The 16862-nt window shown below is 30.9% G+C and overlaps 1 protein-coding gene across 2 annotated transcripts in view; it reads right to left on the bottom strand.

The window, feature by feature from the left end:
- Window positions 1–16862, bottom strand: part of LOC107445469 (troponin I) — a 74232-nt gene that overhangs the window by 37190 nt on the left and 20180 nt on the right. For both annotated transcript variants that reach the window (XM_071187654.2, XM_071187655.2), the window contains one exon: window positions 9249–9275. The gene's annotated coding sequence lies outside the window, so the exon portion shown is untranslated. The remainder of the gene's footprint in view (window positions 1–9248; window positions 9276–16862) is intronic.

The following is a 16862-nucleotide window of genomic DNA, read 5'->3' as shown; positions in this document are numbered from 1 at the left end:
GTTATAAACAAATGTGAACAATAAAAACTGTCATTTTTGTTTTAGAAAACTTTTTTGATTTCTGAATTTCCTTGAATAGAGTTCAAATATAACTCGATGCAAGACTCCATGTAATATCGATAAAATTTGGCTAAAATTGCGTACAAATGTTTTTAAATTTACTTTAAACTATATAAAATAAACAAGTAAGTTTTGTGTGCAACTTGTTAAATTTTCTTACAATTTTCTAACTGATATATTAACTGAAATAGATCCCTATGTAATTGAAACAAAAATTGATAAATCATAATTAAATAAAATAAAATAAATTAAAACATATAAATGAAATAAGAGATTTCTTACCTCTCTGGTAAGATGAAGAAACAAAGTAGATATGAAAAAGAAAATTTGTTGTATTTTATCAATTAGTACATAATTAATTAAATACATTATTATTAGGCAGGCTCATTTTGAATTGAAGTAATTAGTGTAACTGAATATTAAAAGAATTGGCATGTTAAGTAAATAGCTTATATATAAGTCGAAGGGAAATTGAAATATCTGGAACAACGCACCGGGCTAATTGGAAAAGTCTCCATTTTCTAATAAGACTGTTATTTTAAGGCTCATTACAATAGCCCCTATGCATTTTAGTTAATTACACACTGACTTAAAAATATAGATGCACGCAGTAGTTTCTTCTTTTGCAAAAAATAATTTAATTAAAAATATTTTATGCTATATTTAAAAGAAAGCTTTTTGCAAAAGAAATTATTTATCTAAAGAAAACAGAAATTTGCTGTTTCAAAAATATAGACACACTAAATATTTTGAAAAGAAGAAATTGTTCAAAATAAGGAATTAACCAAAGTTAGTAATTAATTATTTTCCCTTTATTTATTATAACTTCAGAGATAAGAATTTTCACTGCGAAAAAATTTTTGAAACATATTCAGGAAACAAATCATCTGAGGCATTTTCTACTGCGTTTTGTAATTCTTTTGTAGAAACCTATTATTACCTAGTTTTGAAAACTTTTTTTTCCAAGTGATTCCATTCGTTCTAATAAGTTTTAAACGTGAACAAAGTGACTTAAATATTCTGGATTAAAAATAGAATTCCGTGAATTTTAAGTGTGAATTGATCTTGATGAAAAGATCAATTAAGATGACCCAATAGGTCGTCGAGTAACGACAATCAATTATTCAAAACGTCTTTGCACATTATGAAAATCAATTTAAAATGCCTAAATGAATTTAGATATTAAATTAAATGCCATCCCAAGTCATTCACAATCTTGTTGCTTACTGAAACGTATCTTTGGTTCGTTTTTTACATTGCTCCAAGAATATTTAGGAAAAATACTTTTTTTTTCATTTCAAAAATTTCTAGATAAAACTGAGGAATAATTTTTTGTAGCATGAGATTTTTTCAACAAATCTTTGTATATTTTCACGATGATTTCAAATCTGCAATCGGTTTCTCTGCATAAGCTACCGTTTCTTTTAATTTTATTCCAAATGACATTTTCTGTCTATGTTTTTTCTGTCGAAATGTACAAGCTTAAAAACGTTATATATAACAGGAAATTACATAAATGCTATAACAAACTTCTAGGGGAGTTAAGGTACATAATCAGGATTGAAATTGTATAGGAACTTATGCCCAGAAAGGTCGCCATACGCCGACAGGAGTACTTCCTTATTATGAACTATTTCCTCGCTTGCAGGTCATAATAGGAAAGCGCTACTAGCCACGTTCGACGACGTTTCCGTACATGGATTTCTATAAAGTTTTAATTCAATAAATGTGCCCTAACTCTCTTAGAAGTGTACCGCAACATTTAGGCGAACCCCCGTTATATATAGCACTTATAAACTTGTATATTTCGACAAAAAAATAGACTAAAATGTCATTTCAAAGAAAAGAAGTAACTTTAGGAGCAAAACTAATTTCAGTTTGGAAATCCCCTTGCTCGAATAAGGCCAGATCAAGTATTTGTATAAATGCAACATAAAATTTTTTCCCCAGTGTAATCAATTTTTCCCCAGTGCAATAAGTTTTTCCCCAGACTGTCCATGTTGGTTTGCAGCTTATTTGAAATATATAGTTCAAAGCATATATAATAGTTTTAGCTTTAATTTTTTTACATCATTATATTCCTTTACAAATTATGAGTTTAGTGACTTGGTCGTAAAGACACATTTTTTCAGACATTTATCCATGATATGATTATTACGAATTGAAATATTTCATTCATATTCTTCTTTTTTTGTCCACTAATCACTTTTCCGTTAAACTATATCAATGCTTCTTCAAAATTTGTTTAAAATTTTAGAGACATCAACATGATGTAAACTTTACTTATTATTAGACTTACGTATATAAGCTTGTGCACTCAGAAAAAATGACCAAAATAAGAAGTAATATGTTTTCCCACTAAGATCTTCAGGTACAAATAGAATATTTTAATTTTAATAATCAACATAATCATATATGCTATCCAAATAAGCTACTTAAGTTGTTCTAATTTGATAAATTATTATGTTTGGCATCTGCTGCGCTTATTAGTTTTTTACCTAAATTATAAACGTTTTTTCATTAATCATTCTTAAGAGTGTATTAACTAGGTTAAACCCTTCTACTTGAGGGTGGTTTGACCCACTATGAAGGAAGTTTAATCCGTGGGTATTAAAATAAAATTAAAAAAACTTAAACAGCAAAAATTAAATGTTTATAGAAATATTAGAGGCATTAATTTTGTCTAAAAAAATATAAAATGTTTGTCTACAGATGAACAACAACAAATCTGAACAAGAATTCTTAAATGAATTTAATTTGAATCAGTAAATGAAGAGCCATTTTTCAGAAGACTATTTGAAGATAGTTCTATTATTCGCCTTTTGCTTGTTTCTTGGAATTTTCTTAAGAATTAAGATTTTGTAAATTTCTTTCATGCTTCTTCCTGATTTTTCATTTGTCAGTGATACCTTACAAAAACTTTGATTTATTACGATAGGCCAAACACCTCCCTTCGCAGCTATTTTGCAATATATATATATATATATATATATATATATATATATATATATATATATATATATATATATATATATATATATATATATATATATATATATATATATATATATATATATATATATATATATATATATATATATATATATATATATATATATGCTAGAGGGCTCCGCCCCCTGCTCGCTGCCACTCGCCAACCTCCGATAATTGCTACACAATTACATTTTTGTTTGCTTCGCGAGCATAATTAAAGTCGTTTTCCTGGAGATTAGCTGGCAATAATTCTGCACCAACCTCACATAGAGAGAACATGATAGGATTGTAAAATGTCAGAGGCGCTTATTATCAGCATTATAAACTTATATAAAGCAATTTTAATACAAACAATATTATAAACTTATATAAAGCGAGGAAGCAATATTATTTACCACATTACTATAGGGCATTAGCCGGAGATTAATATCCGTATCCGAAGCACATGTGGCAGAGCCTAACTCAAATCATTAATGATCTTATAGGATGCCGGAAGCTCTCTATATGGTGCTTCATCCAAACAAATTAAAACAAGTAATATTAATAAGTTGATGCCGAGTAATATTTCAAAAGCAAATACCACTGCAAGTAATTGCCCAATTAACTTCAATACTATCAACTGACAAAATATTTTAGTTTCAATCGGACAAAAAGCAAATTATATAATAAAAACATATGTAACTGAAATTCGACATATTAAATTAAGCAATTTAATTTTTTTGTCATACTGAATACTAATAAAAAAACGAATATGAAATGAACTAATTATGTTATCAATGATCAATAAACATTTTTGTCTGATTAATTTTGTGCTGCTAAATTATATTTATCTCTATGTCGCTAAATCGTTTTTTATAAAAGATATAAGTATTTTATAGTAAACTCTGCTGAATATATTTTAATAATTTGGAATGTAAATAGTTTTTTGAGAGAGTGTTGATTCGTGCTTCCAATAACTCTACCTGATTTATCAAAGCTATTGAAATATATTGGAATTCTAAAATAAATAAATGCGTTCTATCAAAACAAACATTTTATTATAAAACTTTAGAACAACTATTGTTTTACATTGCCACTCAAAATTATTAATAAACACTGGATAATATTGCGTAAATGACACTTTTATCTAATGACGTCATAAACAATCGCTTGCATAAAGTTTAGTTCATAATAATCATATAGAATCGTTTGCGTAAATAACCTTTCGGTCTTTTTATAGCTTTGCATAACAAGTGTGAGACTTGTCTTTCTTAATTATTTGATTCGAAGTCCTCTGAGTTTTATTTGAGGTCAGTTTGTATTTTGTATATTTTGACAGCATTATTAAAAATTATTACCTTTTCACACACATGCGTTCTCAATTATGATTGGCTGTTTTGTGCGTTACTAATTAGAAGTCTTCTGTGATTGGCTATGTGTTATCATTCCACTCTCTTCTTTTATATATATATATATATATATATATATATATATATATATATATATATATATATATATATATATATATATATATATATATATATATATATATATATAGGGTCGAGTACTGATAAGGAGTAATAGAATAGACTCTTAAGATTAAGGCTCTTAAGTTTTGTACAGTTCTAAAATATTTTGACTCTTAAAAGTAAGACCATAGAATATTAAGTTAGACTACTACCTTCTGAAGACAGTTGGAATGATACAGTGATTAAAGCTGTTTTCGAAGGCTTTGTCGTCACCTGAAATAACGCATTTTCGCGAATAATATGCTGTTTTAATAACAGTTGTGATTCATGCAGTGGCGTACCTAGGGGGGGGGGGGCGGTGGGTGCGGTCCGCACCGGGCGGCACTTACCTTGGGGCGGCATTTTTTATATTTACTTATAGTTGTAAAAAGCAACTTATTCATTTCATATTTATTTTCTTTCTTGAATAATAAATGATTATTATGATTATTATAAGTTTAATATTTGGTTTATACAAATTATGATTAACTATATGATTTCGAATATTATTCCTCGGTGTATATAAATGCATTTTAGTGTAAATTTTGAATTCTAATTCAAGAACAAGATAATAATTTTATTTTATTGTATTCATTAAAATTCGTTGAATTCGTAAAAGGATCTTTACGATTTTGTTCGGCAATTTTTCCTAACTAAAATTTTTTTATATCAGTTTATAAATGTAATTTCTTTTGAAAAGTTCATATGATTACTTTGAAGTGATATATCAATATTTTTTTAAATCATCGATTTTTCTTTTGAAAAGCAGGGCCGGCGGAAGGCGGTCTAGGCGGGAAGGCGGAAGACCTAGCAGACCGCCGGTCTGCTAGGTCTGCAAAGCATTAGGGCGCCGGCATTAGAACTATCTTTTTCGAACAACAAAATCTAAACGAGACAAAACAAAAATACTGACGAAGTTACAATTTCAGGAATCGCAAATAGATAAATATACTCTGTCCGTTTTGAAGAATTGTATTTGGAATGATAAATTGCTTATAAACCATTTTGTTCATTCGTGATTCAATCTTTTAACAGTGAAGAGTGAAACAAATTATTAGGGTGCCAGTGCATTTGGAGAGTTCATTATAGGTAAGTATATTATATTACGTATTATAGATATAGATGTTATTCTAAATGCTATTCAGAGAAGTAAAATGACTTTGCCGTTTTCTATACATAATATACTATTTATTTCGACAAGTTATATTTTTATTATATATCCCTAGGGTGAAACGAGTAAAAGAAAGTGGTGCGTCATTTAGAAAGAAAAGGAAGAGAAGGGAGGAAATACAGACTAAAAATACTGGAGCACTACTCAAATATATCTCCCGTAAGTCAACTTCTAGTTCTTTTAGTATTGTTGCCTCAAATACGGGCGAAGAAGCAGCCCTCGAAGGCGAAAAAACATTTTCCAATGTTGTTCAAGAGGAAAGACCTGCTTCACACACTGGCGAAGAAGTAGAAAGTTCATCAAGTTCTGATGAAGAATCTGCTGCACAAATTATTCCGTCTATTTCTATGAAAGATATTGGATTATGGCCTAACAAAATTGACGACAATACAAGAGTATTTCTGGTACGTCAAGGTCCCTTTGCAATTCAAAATTTGGACGCCGACTTCAGCGAAGGAGTAAAACGTCCTAATAATACAATCAAAGTCAAAGGTGAAACAAGAAAACTGAGTCAGGACTGGTTTTTTCAAATTTTGCCTAATGGCGAAAAGCTCTTAAGATCGTGGATGGTATATTCACCATCGAAGAAAAGTATTTATTGTTTCTGCTGCAAATTGTTTGATAATCTTTGTCAAGCAGGTTTTAATACGGAAAATGGTTTTAACAAATGGTGGAAACTTAATCCAAAAATTAGTCAGCATGAGGTGAGTCCACTGCACATTCGATCATATTCCAAATGGAAGGAATTAGAAATAAGACTTGGACGTGGCGCAACTATTGACAAACTACAACAACAGAATATTGATAAAGAAATAAAAAAATGGAAGGAAATTCCAACAAGAATACTTGATATAATTGGATTCTTAGCAAAACAAAATTTGGCGTTTCGAGGACATCGTGAAAGTGTTCATCAGGAAAACATCGATTCAATGGAAAATAGAGGAAATTTTCTTGAGCTTGTTGACTTATTGGCTAAGTACGACCCAGTATTACGAGAACACGTTGTAAAAATTAAGATGGGTAATAAATATAGTATCTCTTATTTGTCGCCGAAGATCCAGAACGAATTCATAGAGCTATTGGGAGGCGCAGTCAAAAAAAACAATTATTGATCAAATAAAGCAGGCTAAATACTTTTGTATTATATTTGACAGCACTCCTGACATTTCACACAAAGATCAAACCAGTCAAATTATTAGATATGTAGTTATTGATGGTAGCGAAGTTAAAGTTGTAGAATCGTTTATTGACTTTGTAGAAACTAAAGGAAAAATTGCTGGTGAAATCACAGATATGATTTTAACGAAATTAGAAAATGACGGTTTAGATATAAAAAATTGCAGAGGACAGGCTTACGATAATGCTGCCGTCATGGCAGGAAAGCACAGTGGTGTTCAAACTCGTATTAAAGAAATAAATCCAAATGCAGAATTTGTAGCATGTACAAATCATTCTTTAAACCTGGCATGTTTACACGCAGCTTCTACAGCTATCAATTCCATCACATTTTTTGGAACTATCGAACAGTTGTTTTCGTTGTTTTCTTCTTCCACTCATAGATGGAATGTTTTACTTTCTGTCACTGGTCAAGATGTTAAACGCAGTGTAGAAACTCGCTGGAGCGCTAGAGCTGCCGCGGTAACTATAGTAAAAAAACATTTTTTTTACATTTTAAGCGCTTTGGAAAAATTGACATCTGAAGAAGAAAATAGTAAAACGAGATCAGATGCTGGAGTATTACTCAATTCTATGCAATCTTTTTCTTTTCTATGTTACCTTCATTTATGGGAACCCGTCCTTTTGGAAATTAATGACGCTCAAAAATACCTGCAAATAAAAGGGTTAAATGTCGTCCAATGCCATATAAAACTAAATTCTTTGCAAACACATTTCATGGAACAAAGAGATACGCTAGTACAAAACGCTGTTATAGCAGCCAAAATAATTTGTGAAGAGTTGGAGATATCGACTGAGCGTCGAGTTAGAAGGAGAAAAAATGTGAGTGGGGAAAATTCGCGAGACGTGGGGCTATCCTTAGAAGAAGAAGTACGAAGAGAAATGTTTTCATCTATGGAGAGAATTATAAAGGAAATAAAAGAACGCTTCGATCAGTTGCATGGCCTTGTAAGAAAATATTCGTGTATAATACCGTGTAGCCTACTAAATGAAGAATTTGAATGTCAAATAAATGACTTGATTGACACTGATAAAGAACAGTTCCATATTGAAAGAAAAAGGATCCAGGTTTTTATGGCTGTACCTACACTAAAAAAAGAGGCAAAACATTGGAAAAACGGGGAGAAGGGCCCTCTTGATCTGCTAAAATTTATTCAGCAGTATAGGTTGGAAAATTCTGTTCCCAACATTGTAATTTTGTTAAGAATTTTTTTAACAATTTCAATCAGTGTCGCTAGTTGCGAAAGAAGCTTCTCAAAATTGAAGTTGATAAAAAATTATCTTCGTTCTACAATGAGTCAATTAAGACTACAAAATCTTGCAATATTGTCAATAGAACAAGAAATTACAAATAATATAAATTTTGAGAGCATTATACACGATTTTTCTAGTATGAAAGCTAGAAGAGTAGATATTATATAAATATGTTTACGAGTGCATACAAATATGTCTAAAAAAATTTACTCTGTGTATTAATTAATATTGATTAAATACCTTAATAATTTATTTATGTGTATTAATTTATAAAAACCACTATTTGATTGACTTATAATAGAAAGGGCGGCAAACTGGAGATCGCCCCGGGCGGCAAAAGTTCTAGGTACGCCACTGGATTCATGATTGTTAGGGTCAAGTTTAGTCGATGTTTAAACAGCGCCTTCTAGGCTAATTTTGAAAATGGCGCAGTGCCCCAATATGAAAAAAAGCCACAGTTTTGTCAAGATAAAAAGCGTTTGTGATCTATTATTTTAATAATTAGCGCTGCATTATCTGAGCTTATAAAAATTTGCAAAAATTGGGAATTATTTATTGATTTTGATAATTTTCAATTAAGTGGAAAAATTAGCGATCTTTAAAACAATTTAATGATTTTGAAATATTATAGTTATTTGTCCTTTCTATAGCTCAGACAATTCTTTACGTTAAGATTTTATAGATAATTTTAAATTATAGATTTGCTTCAAGAGTAAAACACTTAAACTGTGACTTTTTCAGTTTTTAAGAACGCCGTTAAAGCGCTAAGTTATAATGTCATTGTAAGGACCCTTGACCGTCAACTAGCTGTGGCGGAAGTTATTTTTTCTTATTTTAAGGAGAAAACAACGATTAAGTCTGCGGTCTCACCAGTAAATATTTGAGTTAGAATTCTTAGTACACAAATTTTAAAAAGTTTATAAATGCCTTATTTCTTTGCAAAAATAAAAGGAGAAATTTTTTTATTTTTAAAAATTTTTATAAAGCAACCTTTATATTTTTAGAACGAAAAGAGCTTCGATCGATTTTCTGAATTCTCGATCAATTATTATTTATAAAAAATGGCAACATTTGGCAAATCTAATGATAGAGAAGGTATTACTTACAGTGTGTCTGCCATCTTTTTTCAGTACCTGAAAAAGTAACGTTCATTTTGTAAGTACTGATCATGAAACTAAGCTATACAATACATTTTTAAAAGAATTATTTAGTGATGCTCCTTGGGGAAAACTAAGAGAATGCTGTAAGATGGACTAAGCTAGCCTCCTTCCTTTTTCAAACAGTGTGAAGCGATGGCAGATGCATTGTAAGAATAATTCTGTATTATAACAATTATTACTTACAATGTATTTACCATCTTTTCACAATGGTCGAAAAAGTAAAGATTATTATGTGAGAACTTCTGATCATGAAACTGAAACTCATGAAATTTTTTTTTGCAGAATACAATAATTCAAATAATTTCAGAATTGGTAAATGTTTTTTTATTGTAAGTATATTTAAAAATTTTTATGGTGAATATCCTTACCATAAAAAATGGTGTTAAAATTCAAATTAATTTTATCTAATTAGCTCAAAAATTTTCCTTTAATCTATCTACAGCCGAAAAGAATTTTAATGTTTCACTAATGGAAATAAATGTTCCATTATAGGGTTAAATAATCAAATACAAATCTAAAAAAAAATTATAATTGTATTTCCTTCAAATACATCCAAAACATGATTTAATAACGCTATTATTGATTAAAATTTTGAGCTTATATTGCAGGCAAACAAGTTTTCAAAATACTTTTCCTTTATTTTAAAATTTGCATCCAATCCAAGAGTGAACATACTTTTGATTGAAAGTAATGAAAGGAAATATTACTCGAGTATTTTGTACTGATCAAATTATTTAAATAATACATATAAATAAGATTTTATTAATAAAATTAGAAATGTTTCTTAATGACTTTTTAAGTTTCTGGTTCTTACCTTATGTGTGGAAATATACATTTATTTTAATCGTACATCTTGCTTTCACCCTACTACCACACCTCTTTCGTATTTCTTTCTTTTTTTTGTTTACCTTTTTTAAACTTGTTCACCTATTGTTTAACCCACGTTTTGTTGTAAATTGTTGGCAATTTTCTTCTGCGTTTCTGTATTTCCTTTTTTAACACCGCCGTTCGATGAAATATCTTCATTATGGAATTGAAGTGAATCTGTTTATGTGATCTTTCATGTTGTTTAGATTTAATCATACTCATATAGAGTGCAAAGTTGATATTTTCTTTACTTGAGGTCGTCTGAAAGCTTAAGGTTTGTTACTGATGGACTTAAAACTTTTAACCTTAAATGTCTAAGCTTAAACCAGTGTTGATCTGTAACTAATAATTTGACAAATAGACGACGAATTAAAAACAAGAATATTTTCATATTTCCTTTATTTATTTTAAACAAATCAGCGTAACTTTAAAAAAGTAATATAATAATGAAATTTAAAAATCGAAAAATTATAAAAGTTTTCGTTTGCACACTTGGCAGATATTAAAACTGTGCTATCTACAAAGTGGTATCTACCACGAAGTACTGTCTACGAATAGCCTGGTTACAGTAGTTGGTTTTGCCGTTTTGCGTTTCTTTAAAAAAGTTATTTATTCCTTAAGAAGTTATTTAGTCCTTAAAGAAGTTATTTTTTTAAAAAAAATTATATTTTAACGCTCGGAGGTTTACTACGGATCTATAAACCGAAATGTAAAATTTATAGGGTTTCGTAGGACTTAAATCAAACCAAGTGAAAAATATTATAATATATATATATATATATATATATATATATATATATATATATATATATATATATATATATATATATATATATATATATATATATATATATATATATATATATATATATATATATATATATATATATATATATATATATATATATATATATATATATATATATATATATATATATATGTAGGTTTCAATACCATAGTGTAACAACTGCGAACATTACGTCATTCACCATCTTGTAATATTAAAGGAAGTTGCATCATCCTCTTGACATTGAGAGGCGCCAGCCAGACCAGAAGGGGAAGTCCCGAAGGGAAACTCCCGAATTTATAATTAACTCTTACTTTATACCACAGAACAATCTAATTCTTAGTCACATGCAATCCGGAGACCACTGCGAGAAGGCAGCTCTCCCCATGTCACTGTTATATCGTTCCATCTTTTTATTTCTATTAAATTGTTATGTTTGTTAAATTATCGTAATCATTTACTCCTATGCTGCACTATCTCCCACAAATAATGGGGGCTTGCGACCGTGATTTGAACGGCGAGCTGTAACTATTTCTAAACTTTAAAATCCCGCGAAGGGGATATTTTTCAACCAAGTAACTTCAGAAATCCCGAGAAGGGGACATTCACCGAAAAAAAAAAGGAAAGCAAAATTCTGCGCTCGAGAAGGAGATCCAGATTTTGTTCCTGTTTTAAATCCCGAGTAGGGGAATCACCGAACTGTTCACCGAAATTCTATGCTCGTGGAGGAGCGATTTATCAAAGTGCAGCAAAAGCAGCTGGAATCCACGAATTTTCTGGAGTCATACTGATCGAGAGGGGAGAAGTGCAGCAAAAAATCAGCGACTGGAGAAAAGCAGCAGAGACCACTGAACTTTCCTAAATCAGCAATAACCGGATCTGTCACGAAGGACAGAATTGATCCAGAAACTTCTGTCGCGAAGGACGGAATTGATCCAGAAACTTTCCGAAATTATTGGAATATCCTGCGCAAATCAGCAGGGCAGTCAACTTTTCCGGGGAAGTGCAATCGTGAAATGCTTGGATACGAAAGGGATACGAATCTGGTTTGAATCAACGAATCGAGAAACATTGGATTACCATTGGACACTGAGAGTCTCTTCAATCAAGGTAGGAAATTTTCAATTTTAAAAATGTATAAAAATTCAAAGAAAGAAGACCTAGTAAAAGTATTAGAGGAAATAGGAGGCATCGCAGACAGCAGCGATAATATCGTTAAATTAAAAGAAAAAATTGAATGTTCCGAAATATTTAAGAATGATTCTGAATTTGTCAAAAATTTGATAACTAACGCCGTAGAAGAAAGAGTACAGGCAGCAGACAGGGAACTTAAACAAAGCGAAATTCAGATTGAGTTAGAAAAACTAAAATTAGAAAGACTCGAGAAAGAAATGCTTTTAATAGAGGCGAAAAACAAAGCATTTGAAATTGACCCACCCAAAACAATAAATGATACACCCGAAACAAACATTGCGAATCTAATTCATAGCATTAAAACTCTATCTCTTCCAGTTCCATCGAAACCTGAAAATTTTAATCAATTTTTTTCATCGTTGGAAAGAGCTTTTAGTACGAAAAACATAAATGAGGGGCTTAAAGCCGAAATCTTAATTAACATGCTAGGTGAAAAAGCAAACAGCATCTTGTTATACATTGAAGATGAGGATTTAAAAAACTATGAAAAATTAAAAGCTTTAATACTGCGCGATTTTCAACAAACTCCCCAAGAATGTTTGAATAACTTTAAAAATGCCTCAAAATTTAAAGAAGAAACATATATTCAATTTGCTACTCGCTTAAATTCACATTTCGAGTATTATTGCAAATTACGTAAAGTTGAAACATTTAAATCATTATGCAACTTAATCATATCCGATGAAATAATTGAGACATTAAATAAAGAGATGGCCAGTCATATTTTAATCCGTCAGGGAGAAAATTGGTTTAATCCCGTCGAGTTAGGACGAGAATTAGACATTTACACTACGTCGAAAAATATGCCTTACAGAGAAGTTTCCAATACCCATAAATATGGGCAGAACACTTTTTTTCGCAGCGAAAACAGGGATTTCAGAAAAAATCAGCCGGATCGTTTTTCTCAACCGATAAATAAACAAAGTAAAGCGGAAAAGCAATGCTACATCTGTAAAGAGATAAATCATTTTGCGAAGTACTGTCCAAAGAGATCGAATAAAACATATGATTTCAGAAACAATAAATCAGAAAGAAAAAATACCCCTCCCAGTGATAACTTAAAAAATGAAAGCTTTAGTGTTAATTCCTGCAAACCATCTGGAGAAAATAATTTTAAGCACGAGTTGAAGTATGCTCAGATTTATTTGAATGAAAATATCCCAGTGAATGCCATAATTGATTCAGGAGCTCAAATATCGGTGATTAATTCAAATAAAATAAAAATAAAAGATTTTCCTCAATCTAATATAATGCTGACGTCATGTTTTGGGGATGAACGGAAAGCGAAACTTATACAGATCCATATGTCTCTATATCCCAATGAGTCAGGGTTGAAGGTCAGCGCCGCTGTTTCGGATGATCTTAAAGTAGATGCAATAATAAATTCAACGATTTACGAGCAATTAATAAAACTAGGTCAGCTTTCTTCAAGTGTAAATACTCAAACCAAAACTTCTAAGAGTGAAGATTTTTATGAATGTTCTTGTTTCAATATTAATGATTCTTGCTCTTGTGAATGTTTTTTATTTAATATCAACAATGTGTATAGTAATGATGAACTTGATTTATCACATGTTAATGACCCTTGTATTAGAAATGAACTGTCCGCGTTGATTAATAATTACAAACCAAACAAAATTAAAGACACCAAGTTAACAATGAAAATTATTTTAAAAGATGAAATCCCAGTATGTCAAAGAGCTAGACGTTTATCTTTTTCTGAGAAACAAAAGGTAAATGATCAGATATCAGAATGGTTAAAAACAGACATAATTAGAGAGAGTTGCTCTGATTATTGCTCCCCAATAGTTCTTTGCAAAAAGAAAGATAATAGCCTGAGATTATGTATAGATTACCGGAAATTAAATTCAAAAACAATTAAAGATAGATACCCCTTACCTCTAATTGAAGATGTGTTAGACCAATTACAGGGTTCTAAAATTTGTAGCAAAATTGATCTCAGAAATGGGTTTTTCCATATAGACGTGGACGAGGACAGTAAAAAGTACACCTCATTTGTAACACCTGATGGGCAGTATGAGTTTAATAAAGTGCCATTTGGGTTGTGTAATAGCCCTAGTACATTCCAGAGGTACATCAATTATGTGTTTCGTGATCTTCTTAGAGAAGGTGTTGTCGTCATTTTTATGGATGATATTTTTATTCCCGCAGAGAGTGAAATTGACGCACTGAACAGGTTAACACGAGTATTGCAAACTGCATCCGAATATGGACTAGAACTAAACTTAAAGAAATGCCAATTTTTGATGTCTAAAATTAACTTTTTGGGTTATATTATTGAGAACGGTACCATTAAACCATCTTCCGAAAAAACATTAGCTGTTCAAAATTTTCCTGTACCTAAGTCTACTAAACAGGTGCAGAGTTTTCTTGGTTTAACCGGATATTTTAGGAAGTTTATTCTTAACTATGCTTTAATTGCTAAACCATTAAGTGATTTACTTCGGGATAACAGAGTATTTTATTTTGGCCCAGAACAACAAACAGCATTTCAAACTTTAAAATAAAAACTTTCTGAAAATCCAGTTCTACACATTTTTAAACAAGGAGCAAAGCTTGAATTGCATACCGATGCAAGTAAATTCGGGTATGGTGCTATTCTTTTTCAGCAATCTGATGATAACAAATTACACCCAATACATTATATGAGTAAAAAAACGACTCCTCAAGAGGAGAATTATTCAAGTTATGAACTTGAAGTGTTGGCTATAATTGAGGCTTTGAAAAAATTTCGAAATTATTTGGTGGGAAATAAATTTAAACTAGTGACAGACTGTTCAGCTTTCCAAAAGACTATGAGTAAGAAACAATTAACGCCTAAAATTGCTAGATGGGCATTATTTTTGGAAGATTTTGACTATGAAATTGTACATCGCCCAGGTAAACAAATGAAACATGTTGATTGTTTAAGTAGATATCCTATTATGCATATCACTTGTGACGAATTAACCTCTAAAATTGTTACTAACCAGATAAATGATGAATATATTAACTCTATTAAACAACTTTTGGAAAATAAATCAATTGACGATTTTGTGGTAAAAAATAATGTTTTATATAAACTTGAGAATGATAATTATTTACTAGTGGTTCCACAACAAATGCAAACTGACATTATCAAATCTACACATGCTAAAGGTCATTTTGGTATAACTAAAACTCTTGATGTACTTAAACAAAACTATTATTTTCCAGATATGAAAAAATGTGTTGAAAATGTTGTAAGTAATTGTGTAGAGTGCATATTAGTAAACAGGAAAGCAGGAAAAAGAGAAGGGTTTTTGAACCCGATTCCTAAAAATAATATTCCCTTAGATACTTACCATATCGATTTCATTGGCCCCATGCCTTCAACTAATAAGAACTATAAACATATTCTCACCGTGGTAGATGCTTTTACCAAGTTTGTTTGGCTCTACCCAACCAAATCTACGTCAAGTCAAGAGGCAATATAAGTTAAAAGCTCAACAGATAACTTTTGGGAATCCTTCACGAATAATTACTGACCGAGGTACTGCGTTTACTTCAACAGATTTTGAGACTTATTGCCAAGATGAAGGTATCGAACAAGTGAAAATAACTACTGGCATTCCTCGTGGTAATGGACAAGTGGAAATAATGCATAAGATCCTCATACCGATACTGGCAAAACTATCAATAAAAGATCCTACTAAGTGGTACAAATTTGTTCCAACAGTACAGCGTACCATTAATTCTACAGTTTCTCGGAGCACTCAGATGACACCTTTCCAGCTTTTGACCGGAGTGAAAATGAAAACAAAAGAGGACTTACAAATTCTGCAAATGCTGGAGAAAGAACATATAGAATCATTCATCCAAGATAGAGAGAGCATTCGAGAAGAAGCCAAAAGGAATATTTTGAAGATCCAAGAAGAGAACCGCAAGCAGTACAATAAAAGAAGAAAGAAAGCCAACGAATATCAAATAGGAGACTTAGTTGCAATCCAGAGAACTCAGTTTGGATCTGGTCTCAAATTAAGACCCAAGTTCTTCGGTCCATACCAAATCACAAAAGTGAAGAAGAATGATAGATATGATGTGCTAAAAGTCGGGAATCACGATGGACCGAACAATACTTCATCTTCAGCTGACCACATGAAACCGTGGCCAGTTAATTAAAAAATTGCTTTTTATATTTTTATACTTTGCTTTCTCGTTCTTTTTCTTTTTTTCAGGTAACTGTGTCTGGTAGCTATTCTGATGAAAATGAGGACATTTTGATGTCAGGATCGCCGATTGATGTAGGTTTCAATACCATAGTGTAACAACTGCGAACATTACGTCATTCACCATCTTGTAATATTAAAGGAAGTTGCATCATCCTCTTGACATTGAGAGGCGCCAGCCAGACCAGAAGGGGAAGTCCCGAAGGGAAACTCCCGAATTTATAATTAACTCTTACTTTATACCACAGAACAATCTAATTCTTAGTCACATGCAATCCGGAGACCACTGCGAGAAGGCAGCTCTCCCCATGTCACTGTTATATCGTTCCATCTTTTTATTTCTATTAAATTGTTATGTTTGTTAAATTATCGTAATCATTTACTCCTATGCTGCACTATCTCCCACATATATATATATATATATATATATATATATATATATGTAACATAAAAAGCTTCTATTAATCTTTTTATGTTATTCTAATTAATTATTCAAATCGAAAT

The sequence above is a fragment of the Parasteatoda tepidariorum genome, chromosome 11 (assembly GCF_982258835.1).
Source record: "Parasteatoda tepidariorum strain Cologne lab strain chromosome 11, Ptep-v5.0, whole genome shotgun sequence".
In the NCBI taxonomy this organism is placed as follows: Eukaryota; Metazoa; Arthropoda; class Arachnida; order Araneae; family Theridiidae; genus Parasteatoda; species Parasteatoda tepidariorum.
Note: the sequence above shows the minus strand (reverse complement) of the source record. Positions and strands in the feature narration are given on the sequence as shown.